The 13,317-nt window shown below is 41.5% G+C and overlaps 1 protein-coding gene across 1 annotated transcript in view; it reads left to right on the plus strand.

The window, feature by feature from the left end:
• htr2cl1 (5-hydroxytryptamine (serotonin) receptor 2C, G protein-coupled-like 1) overlaps positions 1-13,317 on the plus strand; it is a 122,382-nt gene that overhangs the window by 66,828 nt on the left and 42,237 nt on the right. The gene's annotated exons all lie outside the window — the stretch shown is intronic.

A 13,317-nucleotide genomic window follows, 5' to 3' on the forward strand; every position in this document is an offset into this window, starting at 1 on the left:
AGAGGAAGGAGGTCCTTAACTTGGCAGCCTGGTGTTCAGAGAACAACCTGACTCTGAACACCAAGAAAACTAAGGAGATCATTTTCCTCTTCATGAAGAATGGCACCGACCTAGCCCCCTGCACATCAGCGACGAGTATTTGGAGAGGGTCCACACCTGCAGGTTTCTCGGCGTCTTTATCCCCGCTGACATCTCCGGGACAGACACACAGCGGTCATCAAAAAGTCTCAACAGCGCCTCCAACCTGCGTTTGACCTTCTACCGCTCGTCCATTGAGAGCTTTCTGAAGTAGTACGGTACGGCAGCTGCACCTTGGCAGACCGGGAGAGGCTTCAGAGAGTACCAAAGGCAGCACAGAGGATCATTGGCTGCCCTATCCCCTCCCTGATGAACCTTGAACATTTAGACCTCCTACTGCCTCAGCAGAGCAGAAAACATCGCCAAGAACAGCTCCCACCCTGGCTTTGATCTGTTTGACCTGGCAGGCACTGCAGCTGCATCACAACTATCACTAATCACAACACGACTAACCGATTCAAGAACAATTTCTTTCCAAAAGCCATAACCCCTTTAAACTCACACATGCACCAACTCCTCGGTCTAAACTCCCAACCCCCGGTCTTTCCTCTACCCACCTACGGTGCAATATTTTATATTTAACACTATTGATAATACTGTGCTATCACTAATTCATCACTAATGTACAATATCTGTAAACTGTGCAATAGCATCACTCCACACTACATATCACACTGTATATAAAACCATACTTATTTTTTTATTTGTATATGTATATAGCATCTTAGAACTGTACACCTTTACACCCCCCCCCCACACACACACACACACACACACACACACACACATACACACACCTTTTTTTATTCCATGTTGTTACATCTCTCACGTACACGTTGGCACTAGAAAAGGAGTTGCTTTTAATCTTGGTGTGTGTGTGTGTGTGTGTGTATAATGACAATTAAAGGCATTCTATTTAATGATATTGACTTTTTCAGACTTTTTTAACTGCTTGGAACTGCTGTCAAAAATAGACTGCTGCAAACGCAACAAGTAACTTGCACAAATGCACACAAGGAAACACGTGCACATAATGTTTCAACAGTAAACACAGGCTTCTTGAGGTTGGAGTGACAGCGCTCTGACTGATTGAAAGGCCTACACCAAAACCCTGCTGCGTATATTTTCATTTCACGGTGCATTAGCTGCCCACCTCCGTTTGTTTGTCGAGTGTCTCTGTTTATCCAAATGCAAACCTGCATCCCTGTGTTTTCTTGTTTACGGAGTGTCTATCTTCTTTCTGCGATGAAGGTAAATTAAGAAGCAGACACATCAACAGATCTTCCTCAGATGTGGATTCGCTGTTAGTATTTGACTTGGATTGCGTCTTGTTTTGTGCTTTGTGCCAATAAAGGCCAATTAAATTGAATCTGCCAAGACACAGATAGACAGTGATAAGACAGAGCGAGGCTGAGAAACAAAGCAGTCAATGGAAGAAAGACAATGAAATACACAAAGACCACAAAGGAAGTAAAAACAAAAAAGAGCCATAGGAAGTTGCTATCAAACTAACCTTTGTGGCAAAGCAGTAGTGGTATATGATGCAATGAGCTGCAACATTAAAAAGTAAAAATCAAACATGAAAGAACAGCTGAGTGATTGAAAATATGTGACATTTCAATCTTAAGAAATCGCTGATGGTAAATAAATTAAGCAGGTACTTTTGGCAGCTCGTAAATACCAATATGTAATTGCTGATATATTTTCTCATAAAGAAAAGTAAATACACAAATAACAGATGCATCGTTTGTGTAGTTACAGTCCTGACTTGTATTTGAAGGTTTATTCTACACATTGAAATAGCAGTTTGACAAAAAAAAATCTTATCACAAGGTCCACTTACATGTTTTCCCCCCCCAGAGCTTTCAGGCACATCTCATGGCCTTCATGAGTTTTCTCAGTCATAAAGTCATAAAGGGGGTTTAGTTGTTATCACGTTATCATCTCCATGACAACTGAACAAACTCAATTTGCTTATGAAGGCCATGAGATGTGGCTGAAAGGTCCTGAATATTCGAGCACTGTAAGAAATTATAATAACGATATCTTTTATTAATACATTTTTTTTTATAAAGTGCCTTTCAAATCACCCAAGGAAATATTACAAAAACCAGATAAGAAAGTCAATGCATAATAAAAGATAGCAGTGGAAAGTAAAGATAAACATAGTGATTAAAAAGAAAAGCCCAAGAACACGTAGACTGTGTGATAAGAATTCTTTGTTGACATTTTTTTAGATTTTGGGCCTTTTAAAGTCTTTGTTAAGTTTTCTTATTCAGTGGGCTTTTATTCTGAAAAAAAACCTCAGGGAGACAATAAGTAAGAGATAATGTAGAGCGAGGCAGTTGTTATAGCGAATACCACCCCGGCAGGGGGATCGGGACTATCAGGATTATTGATTTAAATATGATTGTATTGCTTCCGCTAAAGAAAATTGTCAGTTCCGTCTCTACGGTTGGAATCCTGCGTCCATAGCAACGTAAACTATGTAGCCAGCTGTTTAATGCAACCCTTCGTCTATTACTCAACACCACCTTACGGGCTGTGGTAGTAGCCGTGTATTTTATGGGGTGCTGCTGTGGTGGAAAAAATTACCCAGCTGCTGTTTTAATCACAGGAAGGAATTGAGCTGTGTTGTAGTGAGCTAGCGGGCTAGCGGCGGCTCTAATTCACATTAAACTGAATATTTCCGTAGAAGGCGAAGTGAGACACAGTGAACGGTTTCTTTGGGAATATGTATGTCCTCATTTATCTTGTTTCCTTTTTGCACAGCCGCTGCATGTTGACACACCTGTAAGTTAACGTAAAACATTTTGCAGTGTAGCTAGCAAAGCTAACAGATTAGCGTCACTGTGTCCACGTTTGGACTTCTTTCAGCGGATTGATTGATAGCTGTCCTCCAGAGTTAACACAACTGTGTCCATGGCAACGGTGTGTTATACTTAGCAGCAGTCTGTTATCAAGGAAAAAAATATGCATTCTACATAAGAATTTAACCAAGCCATTTAATAAAGATCAATTATTATGTTTCATAAGAGGGATAAACATTACAGTAACTAAAGTGAAATTCTTCTCCACAAAACTAGGAAAAAACATTAATATTTCCCTTTAGGAGTTAAAATGCCTACAAAACATGAAAGAGCTGGATCAAAAGCTAGACTGCATGTGTCCAGAAACTTCTGGCCAATGATTTACCTGTAGGGTGAACACATGGGATGTAGAGTTTTCAGAATCTGACACGCAACGTGATCAAAAACCCTAGGAAAGCCAACGTCGTCTTGCTGCTCCTTCATCTTTTTCAAGCTTGGTTTGAATAAATTTGTTTGTTGCGCTCCTTTTTTCCGTCTGAGTAATCTTCTTTCATTTCTTCCTCCCATCTCCTTTCTACTCTTTGACTTTCCATCACTGCTGATTACAGCTTGCAACCTGATTTCCACCCGTGTGTGTGTGTGTGTGTGTGTGTGTGTGTGTGTGCGTGCCAGTCTGCTCTTTTAATTATCTTTGTCTGTATCTGTGTTCTTATCTTCAGATTGTGTGTGTGTAAATCCACGTCTTTGCCTGTGTGTGTTATTTCTTTTGCCTCATAATTATGTGTGTGTGTGTGTGTGTTTTGTATATTGTATGCATTTAAGGCCCTTAGCAAAACCTCCTAAAATGTGTCAGCATGAGGACCCTTCAGTGCCGTCGGCCGTCTCTTTGTCGCCTGATTAGAGGGATTTTAGGTTGAGCACAATCAAGAGCAATCTGATGGCTCTGGAGGGGTCTTAAGTCAAAGACCTCCGGGACACCAATTAGTGAAAGGGAGGAGTGATGGATACACAAAGGAAAACAAGGGATGGCAGGGAAAGGAGTTCTTGAACTGAGGGGAGGTGGGCAGCACAGAGGATGAATTTAGGAGGAGGCGGAAATTAGGATGGAAGGATGGACAGCTGATGGAGAGACTAAGAGAGGCCATGATGGTTTAAAGCTGGGAGACGGGACAGAGCTGAGGATGAAGGGATGTTAAAAAATTGGAAGTAAAGGGTAGAAGAGAAGTCTCCCCTAAACTGTGTGCTGAGGAAGAGACTACAGCAACGAGGAAGACTACGTCTTTGCTGTTTGGGGTTTCTTATAAACAGCGATGCTTTAAGCTAATAAACGATGCAATTTTTCCTTCAATTAACACCTTGATGTAATGTGTTAGCATAGGAATAAGCAAATGTTTGCATGTTTAGGGAATATCATAGATTTGTTTGCAGAAAATGAAAAGTTGAAGAGAACTCCACCAATTAAGCATTGGGCTCTGATTACATTGGTGGACTGATGATGGACAGTTTTACAAAATCGATGAAGCAGAACAGATATATTGTCCATTTTATTCTATACATTAGTCTTCCCTGTCAAAACCTAGTGCCTGTGTTGCCCACAATGCCACTGCCAACAATTCAGTCTGCGGTTCAGCTGTGTTATGCTAGTGGTGGCTTGAGCCGCTAGCTTCAAGCAGAAAAAAGAAAAGTGTGCCACATAGCCTGTAGTCTTCGGCCCGGTGCCGACTCAGGTGTCTTCACCGGACTTAGTGCAGCTCCCTCTGGAGACCCAATTGACTTTATGCAACAGTATAACAGACAGCAGACATACTTTAATGTGTTAAGTTGTGCAAGAGTTCCATTTCGAAGATCGCCAAAGCAATTACAATTTATTTTGAGGGAGACATGAAAATGTGTGCCAAATTCCAGGTTCATCCGCCCAATAGCTGTTTCACATAAACCAATGTTAGTAGGGTTTGTTGTCTGAGAACCTTGAATGTCTGTACGGAATGTTTCCTGACCCAGACGTTTGACCTGCTGGTGGTGATAAAGAAATAGTCAGAGGATCACCAAAGTCATTAGGATGCATCATCTGGGAACCATGGATATCTATATCAAATGTCATGGTAATCATGACAGCTGACAACAAAATATAGTGGATGAAGGAAGGTGTCATATGAAAAGAAGCACACAGGCAGAAAAGGTGTGAATAAAGACCAAGGGCAAATAAAGAACTGAAAAAGGGAAAAAATGGACCGTAGATAGGTAAAAAAAAACAATGAGATACAGCCTCTGAAAATGCTAGTAAAAGAAATGTCACAAAGCTTTAGGCTCGAACTTTAAAACCTGAGACAATAATGAGTGATGATAGCAGGTGCATACTGAATCAGCCTAAAAACTCACTGCAGGCTATAAGGACAAGGTTAAAGGAATAGATCTTAGTGGAGAAGAGGACAAGAGTCGAGATAAAGAGGGGGAAAAGAGCGACGAATGGAATAAGCGATGGGGTTAGAGTTATGGCTGAATCGAGGTTAAATGTGTGCATGTGTAGCTATCACGTTCCCCTCACCTTTTAAAGTCAACATCCATCAGCAGAGATCTGACCTCCACACCAATGTGTTGGGATATGGAGTACCGTCAAGCCTATGTGTGTGTGTGTGTGTGTGTGGGGGGGGGGGGGGGGGGGGGGGGGGGGGGGGTTGATGCCAATGTAAATCAATCACACCCCCCCTCTCCAGGAGGTCCTTTTGAAAAATATTCCACCCTTCTTCACTTGAAGTTAGTCAGATAGATGTAGTACTGGAAAGAAACAACCCCACTGGATAGAATCCAAAAGAGATTAGTAGTAAATGGTATTTAAGGAGACAGGGATACACCATAACGAGTGTTTGTCCTACCATCCAGAATTAACGTAATTAACGTAACATTTAACTCATTCTGAATCGGCACACCCCCGATTGAACCCGATTTCTGTATTCTGGTTTCAGTGTGTTGCCCTGTAGTTTTGGCAAGAAATATTATATGAAAGAAATTGCTTTTCTCCCATGCATGCTTTTTGGGCGTTTTTTGTTTTATTCATGTTTCTAAATACCCAAACTGGAAAATTCATGTTTACCACCCTGACACCTCTTGTGCTCTTGCAACATATTTTTAAAGAACATACATGGCAGGTGGAGGGCAAAGGATAAAAGTGAGGGAGGTTGAAGAGAAAGGGGGGGGGGGTTGGAGATATAAATATCTAGAGCAAGGGGGAGAGAGCAAGATGTGTCACTCCCCCTCAAGTGTCTGCTTTTCCGTTCTTCTCCTCCACTTAAAATGTACTGGGAGGCATGGGAAGAGATGGATGGATGGAGAGAGGGAGAAAGCAGGAGAGATGGAGAAGTGTGTCGCTGCCCACTCAAGGGCGAAGAGCACCTTGACAGCATTTCCTACAGAAAGACGAATCATGTCAGCTTCTTGTTTCTGTCTTTTTATTTTGGTCTTTCTATGTATTCCTAGTTCTCGTTTACACTTTAATTTCCTGTCAATATATTTCTTTCTCCTCTTCCGACGGCTCCACTTCCTTCCCATATTCATATTCAAGGATTATTCATGTAAAAATCCAGACTGTGCAGTCATTTTCTCCTCTCATGGTTTGCCAAGATGCCAAAACACAAAACCCAGTTTTAGTCTTTATAGTCGTCCATTGCCAGACCTCCCTCCACTGTGCTGAGGAGGAGGGTCCGCCTAGTCCACACAGCATTCCTGGGATGGGAGAAAAACATATTCTGGTTTATCGGCATTTCTGTAAACCTATCACAATCTTCTTGGGCGGCGCTAAGCACTGGACGGAGCAACGGTGTCGCTGCAAATAGCTTCGGCAGGGAACTTGTTTTTGTGGAACATGTGTACGTTCAAAAGTTCTTTTGAACAGAAAACTCAGATTGGACAGATAGTCTAGCTAGCTGTCTGGATTCATCCTGCAGAGATCTGAGAAGTAGTTAACCATAGTCCTCATAAATCCACCGGAGTTTAAAATTCCAATTCAAAGAAAGCGGAAGGAAATGGATATCTCTCCGTAAAGAGTGACATCCGGTGGTATTTCTAGAGGCAACTGAGCAATCCTGGAAGTAGAACGTTCTGGATTTAGACTATAGTCTTTATAATTATCTAATGAGAAGAACTATTTTACAAAAAAAAAAAACAGTCCCTTAAATCTTCATATAAAGACAATAAAACATCAAATGGACTGAGTAAATATCACGTAATCTACCCATGGCAATGGCCAATGATTGTATCTACGTTTTTTATCATATCAGGTTGTAGTCACTAAAGTGCAACAGAATGAGCAGAACATGCAGGAAATACACAATAACATAGGCAAGAAACTAAATGAAGGATGGAAATGAACCATTATTAGTATTCCTCTTAGCACACATAAGGACACAAGTTAACAAATTAAGGCTGGGATACACACACACACATGCTTGCACACCCACAGCTGTTATCCATCTGAATACCTTAGGGTGTGAGTTGAAGGATAGAGGAGGATAACCCCTGATTTTCATCAATTGCAGAACTGCGGCGGAGTCAATAGGTTTCCATTTAAGTCAGTGTGTGTATTTTCACTGACTGCGGAACCGGAGCAGATACCCTGAGCTTCCATTTTTGCCGGATGGCAGAGAGCTTCACAGCAACTTAGCACAGGGCAGTTTGTCAGTCATGCAGCCGTTCTGCAACAAATCCAGACAAGGTGGAGATTGAAGGACAGCAGAGCGCGGAGTCAGGAGCCAACGCACAGCCGCAGTTGGTGTAAATCAGGAGTCTCTGATGGTCTTATAGCTCGCCATAATCACAGCAACTAGTGACCATCTTCTCACTGTGTTACTTTGTGTGTTTGTGTGTGTGTGTGCGTGCACATGCATGCACATGCGTGTAGTTTCCCTGTGTACACAAAATGTCTCTTTTTTAAAATGTATTTCTACTCTGTTTATCATTGTACACACATTAACCCACACATCAAATCAATATTTCTGTCTGTAAACACACAGGGATACGTGTGTACAGCAGAATTAACACGAAAGCCCTTTAACCTTGCAGCTTATTTTTGAGCAGATAAGCTTTCTCTGCACAATGTACATGACACACACTCAAATATACACACACACACACTACATAATCACAAGGCAGTTTTCTAGAAGTCTAAGCAAAAGCTCTTTTTGGGCTTGGAGAAAATTGTGCTAAACACAAGCGCACAGACACACACACACACACACACACACACACACACACACACACACACACACACACACACACACATTTTGCTTCCTTTCAATTGCTCACTGTTGGTTACACTATCGCTGAATAAAAGCCAAGGATTTCTCGCCTCATCTTCTGCTGAATTGACGGTTGTGTAAGCCAAGATTTGCGTCATCTGTAGATTGTGTTGAACGGTGTGACTTCAATTGGAACCACTCGCTGCATCAGGCACCTGTTACATTTGATTCCACCTTCAAATGCAAATGTGGCATACTTAGAGGATCAGTCAGGATTTATTCTCATAGTTTTCACCATCCTTAACATGTAACATGTTACTCACTGAGTTACATTAATTGCAAGAAACAGTCAAAGAAACGTGAGCAGTCAAACAGGTTTCAAACAAATTGAACCTTAACCTATTACTGACTCGTTCAAAATTCTTCGCACACACATCAACTACACGCTTACATGGAACATCAATACAGACACTTTACCGAAAAAGCTCAGAGAAGACGTTTTTATTAAGACAGCTCCAAACATTCAAAGTTAAAAAAAAGCCTCCTCCTTCAGTTTTACACACTACAAAGCCATCATTGACAGCATATTCACGTGTCGGGTTATGAGTATCCCGATTAACCGGCAAAACCTACGTTGTAGGTGTTTCACGGAGGAGGGAATGGGCCAGTCGACCACAGCTTTAATCCTCGCCAGGTCCGCACGGAGACGCCGACTCAACCATAAAGCCCAGAAACTGTAAAGCCGGGACGTGCAACTCACATTTCCCTCAACGAACAACCTGTTCTCCAGAAGCCGCTGCATCACTTAACGAACGTGTTTGATGTGCTGGACTGGGTCATGGGAGAAGATCAGAATAAAATCAAGGTCGACAAAAACAAACCAATGCATAAATTCACAGAGAGCATCATTGACTAGGGCCTGGAAGACTGCGGGGGTGTTAGTGAGGCCAAAGGGGCCCAGCAGCGTCTTAAACGTGGTCTTCCATTTGTCCCCCTCCCGGATCTGCACAAGATGGTGAGCGTTTCTGAGATCTAACTTAGTAAACACATCGGACCGGGAGAGGGACTCAAACACAGAATCCACCAAGGAGAACAGGTATTTATTCTTGATGCTGAAGGAGTTGGGCCCCCCGGTATTCAATACAAAGGCGAATGGTATTCTCTTTTTTGGACACAAAGAAGAAATCCGGCTCGTCCCTGGCGGCTAGAAGATCCTTCATCAACTCACTAAGCCCAGCCAGGAACATGCAACAGAGAGCCGGACTGTTCCAACCCGATCTAGCGGCCAGAATGTGGAAATCAAGCGAAGATGGTGTGTGCGGTGGAAGAAGGTGATGGTGGGATGATTACCAGGTGTGCGTGATCAGCTGGCAGCAGCAGGCTTGAAAAAAGAAGAAGAAGGGAACACAGCAGAGACAAACAGGGCAGGCCCGAAAATCCAGATAGAAATCTGTAAACAAAACAAAGACTCACAGCCAGCTGACTGCCAGTGAGTGAGTGATTGAGTGAGAGAGAGAATAATTAATTTGATTTATTTATATTTTTGCAGCAAAGTATGCTGATATGTTAATGAGTGCTTACATGCATTTACCAGTATGTGATTTTTTTTGGCATCCTGTCTCTAACGACTTTACATAATGTTTTATTACAATTAAAATCCATTAAGACCTACTCATCATAGGTTTATCTGCAACATGCATGCCGGAGGATAGAGAGACGGAAAGACGAGTGGAAAGAGTGATGATGGATGGTTTGAAAAGCCAACTCATGCACTCTTTTTTTTCCTTGGGTTTCCCAGAATTAGATTTTTTTTTCACTTTACAGTCTGTTGTTCAAACTTACCAACTGTGTAATTTAATTCAGTCTGGTTTGCGTTCAAACAGAAAAGGTCAATATTTCATTTGGCTTTTAGTGCATCATTCTATGTTATTAGACAGTTTCAGCTGCCCTGCGAGGCTTAATCACAGCTCTGTGTGATTGGATCAGAATTGGAGTTGTCCATCCATCCATCCATCCATCCATCCATCTTCGACCGCTTATCCGGTATCGGGTCGCGGGGGCAGCAGCTCCAGTAGAGGACCCCAAACTTCCCTTTCCCGAGCCACATCAACCAGAATTGGAGTTGTGAGTCTTTAAAATATGTACTTGATAGTCAAGTCACAGAATCTAAGATTGTGGTAGAAGTATAGTAAGATTATAAGTATTCTATCTATATTTATATATAGCATTCGCAGAAAATCTGGGGCGGGTTTGCAGATTGCTGATAATTTCAGACTTGTATAGTAGTATACACTCACACACACACATACACACACATACCCACACACACACACACTACATGCACGTATTTAAGCCACAACTGGACGCCATCTGGTGTGTTGCACATCGCCCTGTAGGAAATGTGCAGTAATTACATTCCAGGATGGAAAGCCGTGCTTTGTGGGTGTTATGGGCACAGCTTGAACAGGTCTTGGACCAACAACATTGCTAGGACAAAAATATTTTATGTTTAATGTAGTTTTTTTTTTTTTTTTTTTTTTTTTCACTGTAATATTCGGTATTTATTCTTAACACATGCAAAATCACGTGTTGTGTGTGAGTTTGTGCGTAACAACAAATGGCAAAACATCAACTTGACAAGCCTGGGGGCATTACAGTCAATTGACATCATAAAAATGAAAAGTTCCCTGATTTTTGGAGTTGAATAATATACTTCATGTGGCGTTTTAGAGTTTTTAGCAGCAAATACCAAAGGAAGTCTCACTGATGGAAGGAATCCAGAGTGTGGGCCTCTTCCTCTGTTTTACTGCTGATCGCATGCTGACATTTCATTGACGATAGCCCATATGGCTCAACAGAAAGTAATGGTATCCTTGATCCTTTTGGAGCGTCTCAGCGCCAATAAAAGCTCTCACCAACACCAGCCCTCACGCCCCATTTGGCTTACATTACCTGGTGCATGAAGTGTCTCAGAGTAGACTGTCAATTTAAACTGAATCTAATTCGGGGGTGCCTGGGTTGCTCACCTTGTTGACGGTGAGCCCCATATAAAGAGGCTCAGTTCTTACCGCAGCGTTTGCGGGTTTGATTCCGACCGGTGGCCCTTTGCTGAATGTCATTCCCTCTCTCTCCCTTTTTCTTGTCTTCAGCTTTCCAATCTAATAAAGGCCTAAAAGGACCAAAAAATTTAATAAACTGAATCTGAAAATGTAATAACGGAAACAGATCATCTTCCTGTATGTGTATGTGATATGTTTACACATACTTTCCCGTATGCGTTTAATTCCAATTGTCAAGCACCAGCTAGAGTTGACATCATGATGACAGAAATGCTACTAAAACTGTATTTGACAATTCAAACTGTAGTAATATGGTAGTGCTATTCACTAGAGTCAACAAATGCACACTGGCACACACACTTTAGCATATTTTACCTTCAATCTCACATCTTCAATCTATTTATTTCCCTCGTTTTCCCTCTCGCTTTTTTTGCACATGATGTTCACTGTGGTGTGAAATCAACTCATCCAACAGCCCCTTTCATTTTTCACAGTGTTAGTCACAATAAAGTTCCCACACGGGAACCACTGCAGAACAGAAAAAGTCCTGATTGCTTTGGTTAAACTTAGTGAGGGTGTTCTGTTCTCCACAATAAATTTCCTACATTGGTGCAGATTTGAAAAACCACATATGATGAAATGATGAAATGAATACTCTAAGATTTAGAGACGCTGCAGTCATGTTGCTAGTTATTTAAAGTTACAATCTCAAAGTTATATCCTCTGTAGTTGTTGCTCATTTCTTTGTTTGTTTGGTCACTTTTGTTCACAAAGCTAGCAGAGACCCCCAAATGCAAAAAATGGCATTTTTAACATTAGAGCGAGTCTTCTGTGTTTGCTCCGTCTACCCTCTCTGGCTGACCAGTCGCTGCCAGGCAACAGAAAACGCTTCTCCAGCTGTGCACAGCTCGCGATTTTTTTCTGGTATTGTCGCGGACACCCAGCTTGGTACTGCATATGCAAGGGCTTTCATCAGTGGGCCTTAGGCTCAATCCTTGTGTGATACGCCCTACATTGCCCTGCTTCGCCCTGAAATGCTACTACTATTATTTCTAGTCATAGTTCCACTATCTTTATTGTTACTATAATTGCCAGCGTTCATCATTCTTATTGCTATAATTATTATGAATCATATTTCTTTATGGATCAGTGTCTGTGTCCCAATATTTCTGTTAGTTGTGTTGTTGTGGATAGGTCACCCAGTGCGTTATCAGAGCTTTTTTGTTAAAAGGACAGCTGCTGATTGTAGCTTGAAGTGTTCAGTGAGAGATTCAAATGATAAAAATTGCAGAATGCTAAACCAAAACAAAGCTGAAAGACGCTTACACCCACTGTACCGATAACAACCCTTGTTTACACCACAGAAAACATAAAATTACTCAACAGTGCAGCTTCAAACATTGGTATGCATCTATTAAGATACGGACGCTAGTGACACTAATTGTGAATTAAACAGTAGATTAAGTTCTGTTAAGTCTCTTGACTTAGAGGATATAATGCAATAGTAATTATATTACTTACAGTTAGGTGTAATTAGGCAAAAGCTTTCAAGGGAATGAATAATTTAATTGTATTCAATCTTCATTTTAAAAGCCTCAAGCAACCAGTTACCAGAAATATACAAGTTTGGCTACACCAATAATGCCAATGATTGACCAATGATGGCTCTTGCCATCTTTCAGGACTCTGTAGTTAAGAGGAACATTGGCTGGAAATAAAATGGGGAATATGGACACACACACACACACACAAACACACACACACACACACACTCTCTCACATAAACGTCGGAATAGAAAGTCTCCACTTGCCCTTTTCCTGTCTTCCTTCAATGCTGCAGAATCATAACTTTTAATCAAAGCAAAATCAGTCAGTAGTGGCTGTTTTATTGGCAAAGATACAGAGTGAGAGAATCAGACAGACAGACAGATACAGTCAAGGTGTACACAAACTAACACACCTAAAATAATATGAGAAAAAAATGCCAGCACAACATGGGGACCTGCTGGAAGTTTGGGGATGAGCTCCACGCTCAGGTTGAGCTTAATAAATAAATGATAGTAGAGATGTGTCGTTGCATCACAACAAGGACGACTATAACCAACAACAGCAACCATTTTACTACTACATCTGTATTGT

This window comes from Etheostoma cragini, chromosome 19 (assembly GCF_013103735.1).
Source record: "Etheostoma cragini isolate CJK2018 chromosome 19, CSU_Ecrag_1.0, whole genome shotgun sequence".
Lineage (NCBI taxonomy): Eukaryota > Metazoa > Chordata > Actinopteri > Perciformes > Percidae > Etheostoma > Etheostoma cragini.